The sequence below is a fragment of the Suricata suricatta genome, chromosome 5 (assembly GCF_006229205.1).
Source record: "Suricata suricatta isolate VVHF042 chromosome 5, meerkat_22Aug2017_6uvM2_HiC, whole genome shotgun sequence".
In the NCBI taxonomy this organism is placed as follows: domain Eukaryota; kingdom Metazoa; phylum Chordata; class Mammalia; order Carnivora; family Herpestidae; genus Suricata; species Suricata suricatta.
Genome location: NC_043704.1, coordinates 8,703,607 through 8,727,346, shown reverse-complemented (window position 1 = coordinate 8,727,346; position 23,740 = coordinate 8,703,607). Strand labels below are relative to the sequence as shown.

The window sequence follows — 23,740 nt, the reverse complement described above, 5'->3', positions numbered from 1 at the left end:
TGCCAGGGGGTCTGACGTAGCACCCTCTCTGCACTCGCCACTGAGTCAGGGGGCCGTGAAGAAGTAGAGGTCGTAGGAGGGAGTCTCCAACCCTCCTGGGAAGGGGCCCCCAACAGAGAAACCTCTGGAAGAAGAAGACTGAGGCTGTGTGGGTACGAGTCTGCATCCCTGAGTCCCTTCCTGCCCATCATCCCTGCTCACTCAGCAGAGCACCCGGGGCACCCTGGGGTGGTATCCCCTCAGTGGCCACGGGGTCTCTCCCCGGGGGCAAACTGTGCACTTGGGGTCATTGGTCCAGGTCATGATGGGCTCCCGTCAGGCCCAGAACGTTCCCTCAGAGCTTACTTTTAAACCCAGTATCCAAGAGGAGGGCTAAATTGTTCTGCGCTACTTTTCTGGGGATGTCTGTCTTGAAGAAGCATGAAGGTGTCCATCGGATGGACACACGGTTTTCATTTCCCCGCAGCCTCAGGCTCCTGGCGTCCAGTCCGATGGGCCTGCAGAGCCTGCAGCTTGAAGGGCCCAGTGGCTCCGCATTAGTTTGCTGTGGCTGTGGAAACAGAACTCCGCACACCAGGGGCTTCGGACCTCAGAACGGATTCTCTCGGTGCTCTGCAGGTGCAGGGGTGCAGTCAGGGTCCCTGGAGGCCCCTGGGGAGATCTGTGTCCCATGACTAGGCTGTGGCCAAGCTGGGCACTCCTGTGGTCCCTGCCTGTAGCCCACCTGCCTTCCCCCCCGAGAGTCCCCCTCTTTCGTGCGCCTGTAAGGACACCACTCATGTTGGATCAGGGGTCTGCTCTGCCCCGTGTGACCTCACCTCGTCTAATTATATCTGCAGAGACCCTGTTTCCAAACAAGCTGATGCTCTGAGGGCCCAAGTGGACATGATTTTGGGGGACTCTCATGAAGCCAGAACAGGCACCAAGCACCCAATGGGTATGCCTGTCACCTCACTCTGCATGTGGCAGCCAGACCTGCCTGTGACCACATGCTGGAGAACCTCAGGACACAGGACAGGAGGGACGAGGGTCTGGACCTGGCGGAGGAGGGGAGGCCAAGGTTGGAGAGCAGGTTGCCATGGTGACTGTGCCTGGTGTCCACCATGCCGCCAGGCCCCCACAGGCTCCTGCCCCTCCGCCCATGGGTCTGGTTAGTCACGGTCAGTGCCCCCTCCACAGGGGCCTGTGGGTGGCCAGTGGCCTTTCCTCCTCACCCCATAGTCTAGGGTCCATGATGGGGGCTCGGAGCTGCCTCATCGCTCTGGGAGGAAGTAGGAGCTGCCTGTCCTTCTGGAGGGAGTGCGGCCCATGAGTCCTGGGTGAGGCAGCACACTGGACTTGTCACCCTAGCAATGGACGGAGGACCCTTCAAAGCCTAACCCAGGGCAGTGATTCACACAGCTGCCGGGGGTCGGCCTTTGAGGGAAAGAGGAGAGTTCTGGGGGGTTTCTGTCAGCTGCGGTGGCATCAGGGGTCAGTACCCTCACCATCACGTCAGGAGGGTTCCGTGGGGTTTGGCTTTGAGAACCACACCTGGGGAGCAGAGCGTCCCCCGCAGGGGTGAGGCGGGAGCAGTCTGGTCTGTGTCTGGCAGCCAGGACACCCCCGCATGTCTGAGCTTCCACACATGCTGTTCCCTGCGTGCTCTGTCTCTCCTGGAAAATGAGCTGACGGAGCCCGGCATCGGCTTTGCTCCGGAGACCTTCCGTCTCCAGCCTGGTTTTTATAAATCTTAGCAGATGGGGGACGAGCTGCCTTACTGTCTCATGCATTCAGAGGGTCCAGCGGTGCCAGGCCAGCTGGGCAGGGGCTTTATTTCAGCTGAGAGTGTGTGTCGTGCTCCATGCAGACCCCATGGGAGCCCCCTGGCCCCCCTTCCCACGCCTACGTCCCGCTGTCCTCACAGCCACGGAGATCTGCCTAGAACACACGTCGCACTGTCCCCAGCCACCACCCTCTCCCTCTGGGTCTACACCTGCCCCTGGCATCTCCACCCTGCCCCGAGGAGAGGTCTGTGCAGTTGCCCCCCCATCTCCTTACCTGTCACCTTTTCCCCAGTCCCCTGCCCCAGACACACAGCCCTCAGCTCAGGTCTTTGTACTCCTGTTCTCTCTGCTTGGAACATTCTGGCCCCGCCCTCCCAGGCTACCTCCTATGACCCTTACTCTCAGCCTGAATGTCACCTCCAGGGGTGACCTCTGAGCCTTGTCAGCCGTCACCCTCCTGGAACTCTCTGCAGAGCAGAGATGACCATCCTTTGTCCCCTTGGCCTTTGTCACCTGGCCTTGTCCCTCCTAGAGCATAAGCCCTGGTCCACGGCCTCTCTGGGGTATTCTCTCCATCCCTGGACCCCACGCACTGACACACATCGTAGAAGCTGCGTAGACATTAACTAAACACACGGACGCCAGTGAAGGAAGTAACACACACACTTTGCATGGAATAGAGTCAGGAGTGCTGGTCCTGCTCCGAATTGCTCCTGGGCCCTTTCTGCCAGCTCTGTGCCCCAGGGGATCCCTCTGCCTGTGTCCCCAGCCCCCTGGGTGGCTGCCCTGCTCCGGCAGTCCAGGGGGACGGGAGGACAGAGGGGGCACGTTCCCTGTTCCCTTGGCACCCCTGCTGGACTCAGCTGAGGCCGCATCCCTCTCCTCCCTCTGGCCTGAGGTAGAACCAGGTCCCCTGTGGCTAGAGGCTGGGAGCCCCCTCCTTGGTCCTGCCCTCACCCTTGCTGGAGCTGGGGACCGTCTCCTCACCTCATCATCCTCTGCACCTGTGGGAGAAGTGCTCCTGGCTGGTTCCTTGATGGTGCCCAGGGCACCTGCTTCCTGGGCATGAGAGCAAGCGGTCTTTCCTCTGTTTACAGGTCACACGCACACGCTTTTGCTTTTTCACTTATTTATCTAAAAACAATTTTTGAAATTTTCAATTGTATTCTTATATCTTCAGGCACTCAAGAAACAACCAAAAGAGCCTAGATTCTGCATCATGTTGCACATGAATGTGTTTGCCATCCAGAGAAATCTTTTTTTCTTGACTGCATAAAATGTATAAACGTTCAACAAATAGAATCTTAAAACCACAAAGATTAAGAAAAAAATGACAGAACAAGAAAGAAACGGTTGCAAATTCTTAAGTTCTCCAATGTATAAATTAGGACTAAACTAATCCTATGAATTCAGGGTCACATGTAAACGTAGGGCTAAGATACAGACTTGGGACTGTGCTAACAGCGATTTTATGCAAGTTTGAGTGGGAGGTTGTTTACATTTTTTCCTCATTGTTTTTAAAACCAACCGAACGTTATTCGCGTAAATATTGGGTGACTTCCGCAGATTTGTGACCCTCCTCCTAGCGCAGGGAAGGGGTCTTGTTTGGAACGTCTCGATCCGTGTCAGCCTTAGGGAATGTTTTAAGTACTAGTGATGTCGACTTACACCCAAAGCATCACTTACAGATTCTACAGTGTCTGAGGGGAGCGGACGCGCTCGTGAGAGTTCACGCTGCCGTGTTTGTCCGGTGCCGCGGTGACGCTCCCTGCCCCCGAGTAAGGGCATCAGCGCAGTGACACCAGCGCAAGGACCTGTCCCAGAAACACCTGCAGACGCTATGCTGGCGGTGTGGCCGCTCAGGGCCCGGCTGCTCCCTGGAGACCCCGGATCCCTGCGCCCTCACGGTGTGGCCTTCCTCCCTCCTGGGGCCCTCATGACCCAGGGGACCCCCGACACACGGGGAGCAGCAGGAGCCCAAGGGCTTCTGGGGACAGGCTGGTGGCTGGACGCCCAGCAGGCCAGCAGCAGCCTGATGTGGCCCTTTTCGTCTCTTAGCTCCTCCAGCTTTCTCTCGGTGGACACAGCTTCCACCAGCTGCTCTCGGCTCTGTCCAGATGGACGAGGACCTCCTGGTGACAGTAGCGGGAGTGTCTCTCCAGCTCTCAGCCCACGTCCTTGGCCATCATCTTGTAGAGGGTGTAACGCTGGTACGTGCAGGTCAAGCCAGTACTGGTTGGGCACTTTCTTCTAAGCAGAGAGAAACATAGTCACTTGGGAGGCCCTAGTCCACGCCTTCCTAATAAAATGATACAAGTTAATAGAAATAATATTGGCACAGGCCAAAATCATTTGCCTCCTGATATGATGCACTGAGGAGAACACTGCGTTTCTTCTGGGGTTCCCCGGCCAGAAGTGTGGAACTGGAATCAGATTATGAAGAAATTCCAGACAAACCTGAAATGGGGGGCATTCTACAGAAGGAACTGGCCCCATATGCTGCAAACCTCTAACGGTCATCGAAGACCAAGAAAGCCTGCGAAATGGCTTCAGATTCAAGGAAACTCACTGGACGGGACCGCTCGATGCAGGACATGATCCTGGATTAGATCCTGGGCCACAGGAAGGAAACAGTCAGAGGTGATAGTATTTGAGAAGGTAAAAACACGTGAATATGGACAGTGGATTAGACAAGCGTTGTGTCGTGTTAAATTCTAGTATCATACTGTGGTGGGGGTACACTAGAACATCTCAGGGATCAGGGGCTACATGGCTTCCACCTTGTCAAAATAAAGGGTTACTCTTGACTCTTCTAGATTCTAGAGTTTACCATTGCATAGGGCTCTTTCCCTCCACCTACCTCAGAGTCCCACCTCCACCCTGGGAACCCCTTCCCCTCCTCGCATTGCTCTTTTGCCTTTTTTGTTTTCTATCCCACACCCCACAGGGACAGATATACCCCTCCTGTCCCCACCTCGGCTCCCATGGCCTGAGTATACTAAACACACAGCGGGTCCCATGTGCAGCTTCTACGCAGGATCCTGAAAAACCAAAGATTTGTGCGCCCCGTTTATGGAGACTACCGTATGGCCATGGTGGGTACGTGGGGGTGCCGGCTCCCAGGCTCTCTGTTGCACACAAAGGACTGCGGCTTGGTGAGTTTTTCAGAATCACTGAATTCTTCTGTTCAACCTCACTCTAGTTATTTTGGCTCTAAGATGAGGAAAAGTTAATTACTTGCATATTTTATCAACTGAAAAAAAAATCTAGACTATATATTTTGGGTCTTGATCCATTAGGACCACTTGCCCAGAGAAACCAAATGAATGGTTTTCACTTTCAAGTCGCATAGAAGAAATCCTGGCTGTCTCTCATGCCCCTACCCAAGGGTCAGAGGTTGTAAAAACAATAGCAAAGGTAATAGTAACGTTGGTGCTTGGTCTTGGGAGAGCTTTGCTCTGTGAGATACGGGTCGGCAGCTTCGTGTACAGATGAGGACACGCCTGATTGTTTTTCTTGTTGACTTGTTCTATATGTGCTTGGTTTGGGCACAGGTATGAATCATGTGTTAATACCCTTGTTTAAAGCTCTTAACTTCCAGGGGCGCCTGGGTGGCTCAGTCGGTTAAGCTCCCTGGAAGTTAAGAATTTGTTTTTTTAATTTTGAAAATTTTCAAATCAGGGGCACCTGATCTCATGGTTCCTGGGTTCAAGACCTACATCCGGCTCCATGCTGACAGCTCAGAGCCTGGAGCCTGCTTCGGATTCTGTGTCTCCTTCTCCCTCTACCCCTTCCCTGCTTACACTCTCTCTCTCTCTCAAAAATAAATAAAAACTTTTAAAAAATGAAGCTCTTAACTTCCAAGCATAGAATCTTCAGAATTTAATCTTTACCTAAAATAAAACCAACCATCTTGCCCAGGTTGCTCCTCTCTTGCCTTTCTCCTTCGTGTTTTCTTTTATTTCTACTTATAAGGCCAATTAACAACAACAGGTAGCATGACACATACAGAACAGCTCAGGCTCCAGAACGAACCTAGGTTAATCCACTTCTGTCACCTACAAATGTGACTTTGGACTCTTCCTTTAGTCTCTCAGCCTCAGTTTACTCACCTGAAATGTCAACCTCAAAGTCAGATGGAGGAGACTGAAGAAATGACGCGCACCGTGCAGCAGGCTTGAAGCCTTTCACGGAAAGGATGTGCCAGGGGGTGGCAAGCTTCCTCTCCGCGCTTGGGAGACTGCTCTGGACACAGGGTTGGCTCCAGGCCACAAACACAGTGCTGACATTTCATTGCGAGAACTTTGGGCCAGTGCTCAGGCGCTCTGCTGGGCCATGCAGGGTGAGGCAGGGGTGCATTGGAATGAATCAGTGCCTGGGGAGAGAAGGGATGGACTGTGACCTAAGCCGTCAAGTCTGCCTAGAAACTCCCCTCCCTTTTTGTGCTTGGACTCATCCCCTCCAAAGGGAAGGGAATCACCTCTCTCGTACCACTGTAAAGAATTGTTGGAAACAGTTGTTCTAAGAATGTTTTGAGACCAAAGAAGTTAAGTAGTGACTACCAAAGCATTAGTCACAAATACCTATTTTTTGTTAGCAAGATCCCTAACTAGGAGCGATTAGACAGCTCTTCCAAAAGTGTGCATTGTACTATTTCCTCACAAGCTGAACGCCAGTGAATCTCAGCATCTGGTCCTGCACCAACATCTGAAACATCTTTTCCCTTAATCCCCATCAACCGATAATAAACACTCTTCATGAAAATCTTAAGAGGCGGCAAAAAAGAATTTGATTTTCCAATTGATTTTTAACTGTCTTTCCCAAAGGCAGAGACTGTCCCTGGTGCACCTTCCTTGTAACAAATGCCTCCGTCAAATATGACGGAGAACGTCAAATATGAAGGGAACTTCTAGCAAGTTCCCTGGGTACAGAGAATCAAGACAGGACACCTGGAATGATGAACAGGCACCAGACTTTGGAGGGTTCCCGCGAATTCTTCTTTACTCATCCGGTAAGCTCACATCTTACACCTTGCCACAGAGAGGCCTTCCCCCGTGCGGAAAGCTTAACAGAGATCCAACACCATTCTTTTTAAACAGCAGAGGAAGTATTTCCAAGACTGCCTCATCAAGTCCCATGGAATTAGCGTCACTCACTTAAACTGCGAGAAAAGCCCATGCATATATGAGCCAGATCCCAAGGCAGAGCAGAACAGAGTTCTGGAACAGAGCAGAACGGAGCATCTTGCTCCACCCTGAAACCCTCTGCTCATGGTTTTACCAGGAGCTTCTAACATCCTGTAGTAAACAGCCTTACCGATGCAATTAAATAGGGAACTGCAAGGAAAGTTTGTCAGAGAATTATTTTTTCTGATTATGCCAGTAATATGTGTGTTCTTTGTGGAAAGTATGAAAGATAAAAATATGGCATATAGAAGAAAATAAAATCACCCAAAGTACCCAATTCTCCATGAAAAATAACCATTTTCCGAGACTTATATGTATTTTTCCTTTTCTACCAAATTGTGTTTTGCTCTCTAAGTATTTGTCTTTCCACTTAATTTGATTCTATTTTTATGTGGTATTATCTGAGTGGCTGAATTCCTAGGACACCCATTGCAAACATATTTCTTTGACATCTAGAGTTTTCTGTAAAATATTGGTATGAACTTGGCAGTCTGCTCTAAAACATACTTATATTTGTCTTTTTTATGTTTTTTATTTGTTTTTGAGAGATAGAGAGAGACAGCAGAAGCAGGGGAAGGTCAGAGAGAGAAGGAGACACAGAATCTGAAGCAGTCTAAAGGCTCTGAGCTGTCAGCACAGAGCCCAATGTGGGGCTCGAACCCACGAACCGTGAGATCATGACCTGAGCCAAAGCCAATGCTCAACCGACTGATCCACTCAGGTGCCCCTTGTACTTGTTTTAATAGAAAAGATGCAGACATAAATATAAAATGTAAATGTTATTATAGGTAAATAACTATAATAAAATATAAAATGTAGTATGTTTGGTAACACATAAAATTATAAAATATATAATATATAAAAGGTATAAAGATAAAATACACTTCAATCTCCATAAGCAAAAGCTTTGTTTCTTTGTATACTTTGACGTTTTAGTTTATGCCATTTGAACACTGCTACTTACTGTACATCTAAGAATTTTTTCTGCTTAATTTTAGATAGCATATTTTAAAACTTTTTAAAGTTTCTTTTGAGAGAGAGAGAGTGCAAATCTTTGTTAAAAACCAACCAACCAACCAACCAACCTAGCCCTGTACAGCTGCCCTAAGTGGGGGGCCACCGCAGGGTCTCTGCCTCTCCGAGAGGTGGCAGATGCTCCTGGCCACTCATTTAAATAACCGTCCCCTGGCTGGGGCTGGGATGTGAGGGCAGGGCCCCTGCCCGCGGCCCCCCCCCCCCCCAGCGGGGACCAGCCTCCAGGGGACATTCTTGCATGTTTACACCTTTTCTGAGGGTGTCCGTGGCCGCAGCATGGCAACTGGGCATCAATAAACGTGCCTGCGGAAGCTGGTGGCTCGAGTGTGCGGGCATCGGGCGCGGGGCAGGGGCTTGCCAGAGTGGGGGTCACTCTGGGATGTCGATCACCAGGTCGTCATTCCCATCCAGGGCGTCATCCCTGCTGCCTGCATCGCTGAACATCTGCAGAGGGACGGCGCTCAGGATGGTGGGGGGAGGCATCTTGGGAGGGGGCAGTGGGGCCAGGGCTGCCCCCACCCCAATCCCGAACCCCGGCCTGGTAAAGTCATTGGCCCTCCCACAGGGCAGTTGGGGGGGTCCCACCGCCATCTTGAGTTTCCGGGGCAGGCGGAGCCGTTTCTCCCACTTGGGCCTCAGGGGGCTGGGCTCGGGGAGCTGCAGTGCCAGGTAGTCAGAAGGGAATGGGGGGTGGGGGGGAAGGCAGCGAGCTCAGGTATGGGGAGGGGGCCCCCAAGGCCTGAAGGGGAAACCCTGTTGAAGGAGGCAGAGAGAGGTTGGAGGGGGCCCCCATCCTCTACGAGCGGGGTTTAAACAAAGATTCTGTCAGCACGGAGCCCGATACGAGGCTTGAACTCACGAACTGTGAGGCCATAACTTTGGCCAAAGCTGGATGCTTCACTAACCAAGCCACTCAGGCACTCCGGATAGCATCTTTAAAACACCCTATGTCACTAGAAAAAAACTCAGTGGTAATTTTTATACATAACACCACCTACCCCCACAACACACACGGAAAAAGTAATATTCATTGAGGGACTCCATGGTCATGATTTCAAGGCTTGGAGGAAGGGGATTTCCTCAAGAATCTCCAGGGGCGCCTGGGTGGCTCAGTTGGTTGAGCGTCCTATTACAGCTCCAGGCATGATCTCACAGTTTATGGGTTTGAGCCCCAGGGTGGTCCTGGCCTCTGTGCCCAAATTTCCCCTTTTTATAAGGACCTCAGACATATTGGATTAGGGACACCATAATGGCCTCGTCTTCATTGATCGTCTGCACCCAAATGACTCTTATGTCCAAATAAACTCACAGTCATGGGTACTATGGACTTCAACATCTTTTAGGGACACAGTTCAGCATATAGCACCTCTGCTTTCCTGCCCTGGGTCTGTCTCAGCTGTGCCTCTCTGTGCCCTTGGTGGCAGGGGTTGGGCCCTGGTCCCATGCCTGTGTCTTTTCTTTGTCTTGAGCAGCTGAACAAGCAGCTCTCATCAGTGTCCCCACAGCCCCCAGAAGGACCCCTGTAACTCCTTAGTGACCTATGGGCATCTGGCAAAGGCAGCTGATCCCAACAGGGTCACAAAGAAACTGAAGCGCCACCCGGATGTTTGCAACAAACTAGGAAATCAACACGTGAGTCCCGGGTGGTCTTTCAGAGTCTAGTTTCACCAGCTTTCTCCTTCGTGTGACTTTTATTAAATCATTATTTAATAATAGTATTCTTCTTCTTGTGTCTGAGCTTAAAAACAAATTATACCCGTATCCATGGAGGAATATTGCCTCTGGGTCTTGTCCGATAAAAGGTTAAAATTCAATTACCAATGGTGGGAGAGTTTACTTTCCCCACAGAACCATCTTTACCTAAGAAGATGACAATAATGATAATAACAACCATCCTTAAGATGCGATGATTTAATTTCTAAAAAATTTGCTTATACGAAAAAAAAATTATCTCCTTGTTACCTCAAAGGAAACCAAAAGAAATATCCTTCTTAGCCCATGTCCAGAGATACTAACATCCTTCATCCAGTTTTTTCCAGCATGACCAGTTGATGAGGCCATTGGCTCCTTCAGCAGCAGGTCAGTGCTGGCACCGTGATGGACCTCCTCTGGTCCAGCAAAACCACAGCCACAGCGACTCCTGGTGGCCTGGGGCGGGTGGGGTGTTCTCACTGCCTCAGGGCATCACTGGGACCAATTTGACAGCAAGCCATCAACCCAACAGATACTAAGCTGAGGATTCTAATACATGACTATGGGCTTCCTGTTACCTAAATACTAGGAAAACTGCCCCAAATCAGTGGTGTTAGAGATCTTCTCAAGGGTACAAATTTAAATGTGATGCTCTCCACTCTGGGCGAGCTCTCTTCAGTTGAAATGATCAAGGTTTACTGGAAAGATTCATTCCCAAAAAGTCATGCCCATTTATTCCACCTCGGAGTCACATGGGGCTTCTTATCCAGACTCCCCGTGTGTGTGTGTGTTTGTGTGGGTGTGTGCGCGCCCGCGCGTGCACATGTGTTCACACAGGTGCATGTACTTTGGTGGAAGGATACAGCCCTGGGTACCACCTGAATGTATCTGGAAACAAAGTTCACTTATTGTTCCTTCAGACCATCCAAGTCTTGGAAACAAGCCCCCTGTGTGATAGCTTGGGGACAGGGACCCGAGCTGGGCAGGCAGCCCAAAGGGACCAGAGGGTGAAGAGTCAACAGTGTGTGCTGTCTCTGCCTAATGACATGCTCAGAGTCAAAACAGGGAGGCTGAATACATTCTCTAAATCCAGGCAACAAGCTTGGGGTCAGGAGTGGGAATCTGCACAAAGCAGCATTAGAAGCCCGTGACGTTGGAGCCTAAAACTGAGTGATAGGAAGGTGAGGGCCACCCGGCAGTTGGCATGAATGGGCTCATGCGCAGTTGGTTCAGCCTTTCCCCTTGTCCTGCAGCAGCCCTCGGCCACCAGCAGTTGTGAATGGAGAGTGTTCCTGCAGGCTTTAGGGGCTGGGCGGCTCTTGAGTCTCAGAAAGGGCTCCACCCTCGTATTTAGAGTTTCCAAGGTCACTCCCAGTTTACCTAATCTTGAGATAACTGCAGGAGTTTGCTGAGTTCCCTTTTCCTAATCTGTAACCTGCGAAAATAAAATCTCCCCCACAGCAGGTGAGCGGCTCCCTCCTGTCCCGGTTCCTTGCACAGATCAAGCACATAATTCATTTTCCCTTAAGCTGAGCTTTTATTTGTTGGGCCTTGAGATGACCTAGAAATGTGTGCCTTTAAAAAGCCAGAGGGGCACCTGGTGGCTCAGTTGGTTCAGCGACTTCGGATCGGGTTGTAAGAACACGAGTCTAAACCAAACAGACACCATGACAGGCTCTAAATTCCCCCTCTGATCTAGAAGGCCTAGGTTTCAGTTCCTTGAAACTAACAGGCAGTTACACATTGCCTAGAGCAAGAGAGACCACCCTTGTAACACCCAATCAGGGCAGGCCAGCTACCACTCTCCACATTCCTAAGAGGAGGCCTGCAGATGGGAACTTTAGATAGGACCTGTTACCTAATGTTAAAGTTTACCCGATAGTCGCTGAACAAGACCCTGGGCTCGCCCTGTAATTGGTTGATTTTAAAGGTACTCTAAATGTTGTAATTGGGTCCCGCCAAAAGTAACAAACACCCTGGACAATGTGTATGGTTAGAGTTACTGCCAATGCTGTTATACAATAATGATCAGATGTCACAATTTCGTGTAACTCCCCCTTCCAAAACCCCATAAAAACCCTACTCAGCCCTTGTTAAGGGCTCTCAGTACGGATCCACTGTGCTGGTAAAGTCTGTGAGCCCAAACTTAGGCCCGGTGAGCCTAAGCCGTAATAATGAATGCCCTTTGCTTTTACATGGGTGACTCGATCTCCCTTGCGGCTTCTGGTTTTGGGGTGATATTGAAATCTTGGGCATTACATCTGGTGCGTTGGCTGGGAATCCCCCTGCCCAGAGCCCCTGGGACCCCGACATGTTGGGCCTAATCGCCAGCTGGTGAGTGCACTCATTTCTTGTCTTGTCTTTCTGTGTCAAAATTGTGTGTTTGTCCACTGAGAGGGTCCCAGGCGATTCAGGACCATCTGCTGTCTAACTGATCAGTTTGATTTGGAGGGCCTCAAATAAGACTTGCACCCTTATTTTCATGCATTTCTAATGAGCTACTATTTGACCTGTTGTTCAAGCCATGTTTATTGAGAACTGTGTTTTTACACATTCAAATGTTAAAAACGTATGTTTTAAATTAACTTTAAATAATTTCTATTTTTTTAAATATTGTGCTAAAAGAACAAGGTTCCCTTATAGGAGTTCTTTGATATTTAAAGATTTGCTTTGTGGCTTTGTTACAAGGTCAGCTTCTATGGGCTCATGGATACACGAGAAGTTATGTTTTCTCATTATGAGACAGAGTCTCCGTGGATATAACTACATCAAGCTGTTCATTTTCTCTCTTAAAAACTCTATCCACCTAATAATTTCTTTATCCCACCTGTTTTTAGTTTTCAAGTTAATTTATTTATTTTGAGAAAGACAGAGACAGCATAAGTGAGGGAGGAGCAGAGAGAATAAGGAAGAAAGAGAGAATCCCAGAGGCGGGGCTCGAACTCAGGAATCCGTGATGAGATCAAGGACCTGAGCCAAAACCGAGAGTCAGACACTTAACCAACTGAGCCACTCAGGCACCCCTGTCTCCTCTGCTTTTCTGTGATGGGGGGTTAAATTTTTCAGTTCTTGCCAGTGTTTCAGTTTTACCTGCTCATTTTCTCATCTTGACCATATTTATTTTTTAGGCTACACAGTCCAATACACATAATTTCAGAATTTTTACCTATTTTTTCTTGAATTATTCCTTTTCCATGATGTGGTTACCCTCTTGATTTCTAATAAAGTTCTTGTTTTGGTTTGTTTCTTGCCTTGAAGCCTATTTCATCTGACATGAATAACATTAGTTTTCTTCCATTTTCTCTATATCTTTGCTTTTGTTTCGCTTAAACAGCATACAGCTGGATTTTTAAACCAAGATTGAAAATCTCTGTCTTTTAATTAATAAACTCAGCTGATTGTAATCACTGAAGAAATTAAATCCTACCATGTTCATTTAAGGTTTGTATATCCTGTAACTTTTTACGTCCTTCTCCTGTTTTTTTTTTTGTTTTAAAAATTAAGTTTTTTTATTTCTAAAAATCCCTCCTACTCACTCTTTTGTGAGTTATATATTGTACTTCTGGTTTTTTACTGGTAACACTGAAATATTTATTTATTTATGTATTTTTAATTTATTAAGAAAAGCTTTTTAAATATTTATTTATTTATTTTTTGAAAGAGACAGAGGATGAATGCGGGAGGGGCAGAGAGAGAGGGAGATACAGAATCTGAAACAGGCTCCAAGCTCCCAGCCGTCAGCACAGAGCCTGACGCGGGGCCTGAACTCGAACCATGAGATCATGACCTGAGCCGATGTCAGACGCTTAACCAACTGAGCCACCCAGGCGTCCCAACAGTTAAATATTTAGTATGATACTTAGCTGGGTTCTTCTGTAATGACTGTCTTAGCCATTCCCCATGAGCTGTACAAACATAGGGATTTGACATCATTCCAGATCACCTCCTCCCTCCTTCTTTAAAAAAATTTTTTTTTAAATAGTTCATTACCAAGTTGGTTTCCTATATATAATGTTCAGTGCTCTTCCCCACAGGTGCCCCTCTCCATGACCATCACCCCCTTCCCCTTTCCTCCTCCCTCTTCAGCCCTCAGTTTGTTTTCAGTATTCAGTAGTCTCTCATGATTTGCCTCCCTCCCTCTCCCCAACTCTTTTCCCTGCTTCCCCTCCCCATGGTCCTCTGTTAGGTTACTCCTGTTAGACCTATGAGTAAAAACATGGTATCTTTCCTTCTCTTTTCAAATGTTTGTTTATTTTTGAGAGAGAGAGAGAGAGAGAGAAAGCATGAGTGAGGGAATGAAGGGAAAAGAGAGAGAGACACACAGAGTCTGAAGCAGGCTATAGGCTCTGAGCTATCAGCACAGAGCCCCACATGGGGCTTGAACTCATGAACAGTGATATCATGACCCACACTGAAGTCAGACACTTAGCTGACTGAGCCACCCAGGTGACCCTAAAATTTTTTTAATATTTATTTTTGAGAGAGAGAGAGAAACAGAGCACAAGTGGGGGAAGGGCAGAGAGAGAGAGAGAGAGAGAGAGAGAGAGAGAGAGAGGAGACACAGAATCTGAAGTAGGCTCTAGGCTCTAGACTCTGAGGTGTTAGCACAGAGCTCAACGTGGGTCTTGAACCCACAAACCCTGAGATCATGATCTGAGCTGAAGTCGGTGACCAACTGAGCCACCCAGATACCCTACCCCCTCCCACCTTCTCTGCTGTGCTTCTGTAATGGGGTAGTTGAACCTCACCTTTATGTTTTATATTTAGCTGCAACTTTTTTAGTGAACCCTAAATCACTTATAGTTATTTGCATATTCATTTAAGTTTTTGGTTCTTACATATGACATGCTTAATATATTTATATATCTATAAAACCAAAAGTTAAAAATAAAAATGTTATTTCATCCTTTCTCTTGAATAATAGCTTGGGTTGTATATAAAATTCTATACTGATATTTTTCTCTCAGCAACTTAACTGTATTACCTCACTATCTTCTGATCTTTATTATTGCTCTTGAGAACTGCTTCACACTGTCATTCCTTTCTTCTTCCTTGCTACAATGTGTCCAGTGTGGATTTAAATTTATATCTTCCTGCTTGAAACTCAGTACATTTTTTAAGTCTGAGTGTCCTCTCTTCTATTTCTTTAAAAAAAATTTTAGTGTTTATTTATTTTAGAGAGAGAGAGAGAGATTGCATGCCTGAGTGGGGGAAGGGCAGAGAGAGGGAGACACAGGATCTGAAGCAGGCTCCAGGCTCTGAGATAGCTGTCAGCACAGAGCCCAACACAGGGCTTGAACCCACGAACGCGAGATCATGACCTGAGCCGAAGCTGGACGCTTAACCGACTGAGCCACCCAGGCGCCCCTAGGTTTGACAATTCTATAACTTGCTCAATTCTCACCATGATATCTGTCACCATACATTATTACCATATGATTGACTTTTTTTTCTCATACTGTACTTTTCATCCCCACAACTTATCTATTTTATAATTGGAAGTTTATACTTCTTATTCCCCTTTATCTATTTCACCCTTCCACCACCTCCCTTCCGGCAACCACCAGTCTGTTCTCTGTATTTGATTCTGTTTATGTTTGTGTGGTTGTTTGGTTGAATTCCACATGTAAGTGAAATCATATGGTATTTGTCTTTCTTTGCTTTGGACAATTCTCAGTAATTATTTCCTTGAATTTTGCATCTTCCTTATTTTTTCTGTTTTCTTTCTGGACCACCTATAAAACATGTATTACAGTCATTCATCTCATATTTTCCATTTCTTTGTCTCTATGCTGCATTGTTAGTAATTTTCGCATATCTGTCTTCCAGTTCACTGATATTTTCTTCATCCATATCTCTTTTGTTATGTTGCCTGCCAATTGAGATTTTAATTTCAGTAACTATATTTTATTTCTCAGAGATATAGCTTGTTTTTTAAATGTTGTTTTTTTTTTCCCCCTGGGGCACCTGGGTGGCTCAGTCATTTAAGTGGTGGACTTTGGCTCAAGTCATGATCTCATGGCTCTCGGGTTCAAGCCCCACATGGGGCTTTGTACTGACAGTGTGGAGGCTACTTCAGACCCTCTGTTTCCCTCTTTCTCTGACCTTCCTACACTTGTGCTCACTGGTACTCATGCTTTCTCTCTCTCTCCCGCCCTCCCTCTCAAATATAAAAAAAACATTAAATCTTTTTATTCATTCTTACTAGCATTTTTAAACCTATATCTTTTGCCATTTTAAACATACTTATTTTATATTCTCTTTCAATTGTTTTCTTATATCCAAGGGTAATGGAATTCTAATTTTCTATTTACTATGTGCCTGCTGACCTCCTTGTGGAGTGAATTATGTCCGTGTATATTTTAATTTTTTTACTGGGAAATAATCTTCATTGGAATTTGCTTTCTTTTTCTTTTTTACATTTTTTTAAATGTTTACTTATTTTTTTAGAGAGAAGGAGAGAGAGAGAGGGAGAGAGAGAGAGAGCAGGATCAGTGGAGGGGCATAGATAGAGGGAGACACAGAATGAAGGAGGCTCCAAGCTCTGAGTTGCCAGCACAGAGCCTGATGTGAAGCTTGAACTCATGAACCCTGAGATCATGACCTGAGCCAAAGTTGGACACTCAACCAGCTGAGCCATCCACGTGCCCCTGGAGTTTACTTTCTTTCTATGTGGTCTGACTTACCAGAGTGTTTCTCAAAAGAGGTTTTTATCTTTGGTTATCTTCTAGGATTCCAAAATGGCACACTGGTTTGGAACAAGTTTTATAGTTATTTCTTGCCACGGAATTCCTGGACAAAGTGGGGGAATGCAAATTTGACCCCTAACTTTGTGACAGGAAAGGGCTATGCTACTGAATTCTTAAGGGTATGTCTACCTTTGCACCCAAATCCGGACAGAAGGAGATAGTCTTCCTTGCTGTCACCGTGTACTAATGGGTAGGTGGGTTTCTGGGCCAGCTTTCATGATCCAGCTCTAATGGGGTAGTTTCAGTTTCCATTCTTGCTTTGTCTGGCTCCAAGACCTCAATGTCTGTCCCTTAAGAGCACTGAAGACTTAGCCTCCTACATTCCTGAAACCAAAATCTACTCTACTCCCAACTGCTTTAGCACCAGGTCACATGGGTTTTTTTTTACATCTACTTGTTTTTTTTTAATGCTATGCAGTATTTTTAAATATTTGCTGCAGAAGCCTTTTCAGGTTATCCAGGTTATAACAGCGCTGGCCACATATCCTGATATTTAAGACCAACGTTTACAACCTGACCTACATTGTTATCCAAGCTCATCTCAAGGATGTTTCCTTAGATTCGACACTAAGAAAAACTAGAGAGTTAAAATGGGGAACATATCCTCTCCTGAGAAAATACTTCTAGAAATAAAATTACCATCTTGAAACACCCAGGTGGCTCTGTCGGTTAAGCGCCGGACTCCTGGTTTTGGCTCAGGTCATGATCTCACAGTTTCATGAGTTCCAGCCGCACATCAGGCTCTGTGCTGACAGCATGGAACCTGCTTTGGATTCTCTCTCGCTCCCTCGCTCTCTGCCCCTCCCCAACTCCCACTGTCTCTGTCTCTCTCAAAATAAATAAATAAACTCAGAAACAATTAACTTCTCAGGTATTCCTCTTGATGTTTTAAATGATGAATTATGTATTTGTGTCTCATAAATCGTTCATCAGTGCTGACACCTTTAGTTTCTTGGAAGCTGTGGGGTGCAGAATGAGGATACCGTGTAAATGCAGTTCCTCCAACACCCAGTAGGTGGCGTAAATATAACCAGGTTCCAGGGAAGGGCCTGAGTGTGGCACAGGATCTGAAATGGAGAGTTCTGCTGGAGGGCCGGAGCTGTATGAAGTTTGAGACAGTCAGGGAGGCTGATGTACCTTAATCTCTCCCAAACAACACCGGAAAATATCTTCTGCCAAAGCAGCTCTATTTAAATTGTGTTCAACTTCCTCTAAATAAATAAATAAATAAATAAATAAATAAATAAATAAAAAGAAAGAAAGGGAAAAAAAAAAGAAAGAAACTGTGCAAACAACAGAGCAAGAGGACAGAGATGGGAAAATATCCTAAGTGGGGCAAAGCCTTCATTTTATGGAACCATTCACTAGGTGCTACTTTTTTGGGGGGTAAAACCCTATATTTCTCTTTGCTAACGTCGGTTGGTTAACTGACCCCCTCCCCCCCAAATATAAAACACGAGAAACATAAAACCATGTTCAGTGGGTTTTGCCACAGCATGGACTTTCTTTTTCAGAAAAGGAACTTCGGGCCCTACTGAACTGGCAACCCAACGTTGAGGGAGAGAGAGAGCCCCGCCCTTGGATTGCCCAACGTGCTGGGTTGTGGTAAGACCAAAGCCAGTCCAATTCCTGTCAACTCCAAGGATGTGGAAGAGATTTCATGTGAGACAAGGGAATCTGCGGAGATGTTGAAAGCCCAGGACCCCGGTGCCTTCACGTAGATGAATCTAAGTTCTCATTCTACGTCACACACTACACGTAGTGACAGACACACACACCCAGGTGAAGGCACACACACCCAGCGTGCACATGCACTCCTCGTGGAGGGCTTCCTCAGCCCCTCCTTCCCTGGCACTGGAGTCCGGGATTTCCCAGAGGAACAGAACAGGACCAGTCGGAGTGGTAAGTGTCCAAGCAAAGTGGGGTGGAGAATGGCTTTTCACAACAGATAGCTTGGTGCCCGGATGCGTCCTGTTCTAACACGTGGCCGGGATCTTCTGGGCTTTTGGAACTGGAGGCTCACAGCATAAGAGACTGGGCAGAACTTTAAGGTGGAAAAAGTCCAGGGTAGGATTTAGTCATAAGAAGAGGTTAAAAGGTGATGGCAAATATTCAGATCAGGGCATGCATGTCAAGGAAAGGATAATAGCATGACTTTGGTGGTGTCCGTTTCTTTGAATCGGTTAGACTGGAAAAAGAAATAAGCAGAGGGTAAGGAAGGCAAGAAATCCCTATGAAACACAAACATGCTGGAAAATACTAGCTGTGCTCCAGGCTGATCTGGGGCAATGTGGAAAGGCAGAATGTAATCCTCAGACCACCTCCCACCCCCACCTCCATTTTAACGTCCTGGGTAGATGTTCCCGAGGACACGGTGGGGTCTTTCACTAGCATGAAGGCTCAGTTATGGAAAGACTGTATGATTTTGCTGTGGAGGGAAAGTCAGCCAATGTGAGACCTCCAATTTTCATAGCATGAAGTGAGTACATGGCATTGATGCTCGGTTGTGAGTAATGTGTTTGTGAGGATGTGTGCATAAAACTGAGATGTTTCCCCAGGGCATTGGCTCATGGCTTTCCTTGTTTGCTTATTGCTTCAACTGTTAGAGAAAGTGACACATCCCCTTTCCTTGGCGACTGATTCAACACCCTCTTGTCACATTCATCACATTTTTCTCATTTTTTCCGTCCAGGACTCACAGTTCTGATTCTGGCCTCTCCTGGGGTTTCAAGATAATTATTTTTCCTCATTCATTCCTTTTTAGCTTATTGTTAAGCAGTGGTAGAATCAATCACATGCCTTCTTGCATTCCTTGGAAATCAACTTTCATGTTTTCCAATCACCAGGTTTTTGTGAAACTCCTTGAATACAGACTGAGAAATTTGCTTGACTAAGTTATCAAAAACAATAAAATTCAAGCAAAACATTTTTATTTAAATCTCCATGGAGTCCTGCTTGGTTTTTTTCCTTACCCTGCATAGATATTAATGGTATTTATTCTATTATGCATAATAGAATAAAAAACAAATATATTTTTTACTTCTCTAAATGTTTTCTTATTTAAGAAGACTGTCTATTAAATGTGTTGCAAGAAAATTCAATACTTCATTAAACACTGCTAAATTACAATACCGAGGATGGTAGTTAAATAGAAGTGAAGTGTGGGCATTCATCTGTGGAACGTTATAATTTTGCACCTAGACCCTTGTCCTAACTAGATACCTCTTGAGCTCCAGGACAAAAGTTGAAAATAGCAGAAATAATCTATTCTTTAGTTTTATTGTGAGAAATAAGAGGCAAGTGTTTAAGCTTCTGTCAGCCTAACAGGTGAATAAAAGATGAAGTGTTGATTTTGTACAATTACTACTGTTAAGCACTGTATACAGTGGTTCTCAACTGGGAGCTATTTTGCACCCCAAGGGACATTGGTCAATGTCTGAAGATAGTTTCAGTTGTCATCACTGGGGGGAAGGGACGCCGCTGACCTCGAGTGCATAGAGGCAAAGGGTAACGCTAGGCATCCTGGAATGTCCAGGACAACGGGACACTCCCCAACAACAAATAATGATTCAGCCAAAATATCACTGGTGGAAACACCGAAAAATGCTACTATTAAATGATTTTTCTGAGGAAACCCAAACTCAGACCACATGACTGATTTTTATGGGTTCAATTTTTTAGCACCTTTATTCAGATATAATTCACATACCCCCAAAATGCACCCATTTGGAGAGTATAATTCACTGACCGTTAGTTTGGTCAGTCTTGTGCAATCACCACCATCAGGTTTACACTTTCCTCAGCCCCCAAACATTACACTTTAATCCGCTTTAGTCATCATGCCTCCACCATCCCCCACACCCAGCCCTTGACAGCCACAGATATGCTTGGCCTTACTGTGCGCTTCTCACATCAACGAGATTATACTAGAGGTGACCTTGTGTGCCTGGCTTCTTTTACTTTGCATCATGTTACCAAGGTTCATACATGTTGTAGCATGTATCCATGCTTCACCTCTTTTTATCAAGGAGTGATGTGGTGTATAAATAAACTCGCTCTTCTTATGCATTCGCCAGTGGACGGCATTCAGCTGTTTTGAATAGCGTTGCTTGAACATTCATGTGCAAGTTTTCGTGGGAACATATGTGTTCATTTCTCTTAGGTACAGAGCCTGGAATAGAATTACTCGATCTTGTAACTTCATGTTTCCCGTTTTGAGGAACAGCCAAACTGTTTTCCAAACTAGTGCAACCACTTTGTATCACTCCTAGTAATGTACGACGTTCCAATTTCTCCACATTGCATGTTTTTTTCATTATAGTTATCCTACTGGGTGCCAAGTGGCATCTTATTGTGGCTTTGATTTGCATTTTGCCAGTGACTAATGATGGCAAGCATATTTTCAATGTGCAGGTTGCCCAGTTGCTTATCTTCTCTGAAGAAATGTCTATTCAGTTCAATCACCCATTTTTTAATTTCATTTTTTTAAGTTTTTCATCATTGAGTTGTTAAAAAGTCTTTATAGACACAAATTCCTCATCAGGTATATGATTTGCAATGTTTTCTCCAGTTGTGTGGGTTGTCTATTCACCTTGTTGGCAGTGTAGTTTATAACTTAAAAGTTTTCAATTTTAGGGGTGCCTGAGTGGCTCAGTCAGTTGAGCATCCAACTTCAGCTCAGGTCATGATCTCATGGTTCGCGAGTTCGTGCTCCACGTTGGGCTCTGTGCTGACAGCTCAGAGCCTGGAACCTGCTTGGATTCTGTGTCTCCCTCTCTCTCTGCCTCTCCCCTGCTTGTGCTCTGTCTTTATCTTTCTCTCTCCAAAATAAGTAAATAAACATTAAAAAGAGTTTTCAATTTTGATGAGGTTCCAAATATCTATCTATTTTTTTGTCTTTGGTTATTTGTGTTTTTTAAGTCATAGTCATGGCTTTGCCTAACCTTAGGTCACAAAGGTTTACTTTCATGTTTCCTCTCAGGAACTGTATAATTTTAGCTCCTACATTTAGCTCTATGGTCTATTTTGAGTTAATTTTTTGTATAATGTAATGAAGGCATCTAATTCCATTTTTCTGCAAGTGGACATCCAGTTGCCCCGGCCTCACTTGTTGAAAAGACTTTCCTGTCCCCATGGAATTGTCCTGGCACCCTTGTTGAAATTAATTGATCACAAATGTGAGTTTATTTGGGGCCTCTGTCTTCATGCCAGTTCTACACTCTCTTGCTTATTGTAGTTTTGTCCTAAGTTTTGAAATCAGGAAGCATGAGCTTCTCAGCTTTATTCTTTTTCAATTTTTCTTTTAGCTATTCAGTATCCTTTGGATTTTCATATAAACTGACAATTTCTGAAAAACATTTGGATGAGATTTTTTTAATGTTTATTTTTGAGAGAGAGAGAGAGTGAGAGCATGAGTGCATGTGCATTCATGAGCTGGGGGAGAGCGGAGGGAGAGGGACAATCTTAAGCAGGCGTCACACCCACGGCAGAGCCTGGCAGGGGACTTGATTTCACGACCGTGAGAGCATGCCCTCAGCCAAAATCAAGAGTCAGAGGCTTAACTGATTGAGCCACTCATCAACCTATTTGTATCATTGAATCTAAAGTTCGCATCCTGTGGACAGCATAAAGTTGATCATGTTTTCTTACCCAATCTAACGATTTCTGCCTTTTGATTAGACTGTTTAATCCTTTCACATTTAATATTGTTATTGGTATGTTGGATCTGTGGCTTCCATTTGACTTTTTGCTTTCTACGTATCTCATGTCACATTTTGTTCCTCTGTTCCTCTTTACTACTTTCCTTTACATTAAATGCATATTCTTAGTGTAATATTTTAATTTCTCCAGTGACTTTTTGACTATATTTTTGAGTTATTTTCTTAGTGGCTTAGAGTAAGTTATTTTCTAGGGTTTATGGTACATGTCTTAACTTATTGAAATGGACTTTAGACAGGCTCGCTTCATACCAGTGAGATATAGTAACTTTTCTCTTACAAATCTTCACCCTCTTATTCACTTTTTTGGTGATATTCTTGTTATACATATTATTTCTCTCTGTGTTATAAACCTAATAATAAATTGCTGTAATTATTACTTTACAGAATTTTCTGTTTTAAGGAAGCTGAGACCAGAAAGGAGAGAGACTCTTTATCTAAAGGCTTTATTGCATCAATCTTTTTTGTTTCATTTCTTGTTCTCTACATTTCTTCCTGTAGACTCAAGTTACCATCTCCTCACTGCAATATAGCTTTGTTCTTTTCTACCTCCTTTATGCTATTATGGTCTCATCTATTGCCTTAATATACATTATAAGTCCTGAACTATATTTTGAGTAAACGTTCTACACAATATAGTGTGAAGTGATTCGTTATTGTAGTCCTGGTTCCATGTAGACCAAAAAGAAATACACAAGTACTGTGTCAGCAAGGTGTAACCATGGCAACTTTAAGGGACATCATGACTGTCTGATGTCTCTGACAGACTGACTAAGGCTGGGTCTAAAGATCTCCAATTCGTGAATGAGTACAACACAACCAGGACCTTTTGTTAAAAGGGCCAATAATCCTCTGAATCTGCTTTGATGTCTGATTTTCCTGTGGTTCTAGAGACCTGCTCAAGGGGTGTCCTTAGTATTATTATAGAGTTCCTTCCTGCCTCAATTAACATGTCCGTAAATATGAGTTTATGCATAAAGACGTCTGCTAGTTTGGAAAGCTCAGTATCAAATGACTGGTTTTTACAATGTTTCATATTTCTGAATTTTAAAATTTGTTTGGCATCTCAAGTCTGACAAGTTTGAGAATGAAATGAAATGCCAGGCTGGCAACAGAGAGAGGTGTTTTCTGACTCATGAATAAGCCATCCAGGCAAAGGCAGTACCTGTCCGGCAGGTTGGGTGTGTTCTTAGATCACTTTCTCCACGCTTCAGCGGAAGTTGATGTCCAGACGCCCACACAAAGTAGTTTCCTGCTAAAATCAAGAAAGGCTGGGGGTTTAACTGAGACTGTCACTTTCCCGAAAATCAAAATAGTCAGTGAATGGAGACTCTAGTTTGGGGCTTTTCTGGTTTTTTTTTTTTTTCCTTTTTAGTCTTTTTTTGAATATTTATGTTTGAGCAAGGGAGGAGAGGAGAGAGAGAGAGAGTGGGGGAGGGGAAGAGAAAGAGAGAGACACAGAATCTGAAGCAGCTCCAGGTTCTGAGCTGTCAGCACAGAGCCCGATGTGGGGCTCAAAACCATGAACCATAAGTCATTACCTGAGCTGAAGTTGGGTGCTTAACCAACTGAGCCACCCAGGCACCTCTGGAGCT

At 45.5% G+C, this 23,740-nt stretch overlaps 1 protein-coding gene and 1 pseudogene across 4 annotated transcripts in view; one reads left to right on the top strand and one right to left on the bottom strand.

Moving 5' to 3' along the window:
* Positions 1–8,356: 8,356 nt before the first annotated feature.
* LOC115291052 lies at positions 8,357–8,780 on the bottom strand (annotated as a pseudogene).
* A 9,391-nt stretch (positions 8,781–18,171) lies between these two features.
* KCNJ15 (potassium voltage-gated channel subfamily J member 15) overlaps positions 18,172–23,740 on the top strand; it is a 73,779-nt gene continuing 68,210 nt past the window's right edge. For all 4 annotated transcript variants that reach the window (XM_029938956.1, XM_029938948.1, XM_029938955.1 and 1 more), the window contains exon 1: positions 18,172–18,330. The gene's annotated coding sequence lies outside the window, so the exon portion shown is untranslated. The remainder of the gene's footprint in view (positions 18,331–23,740) is intronic.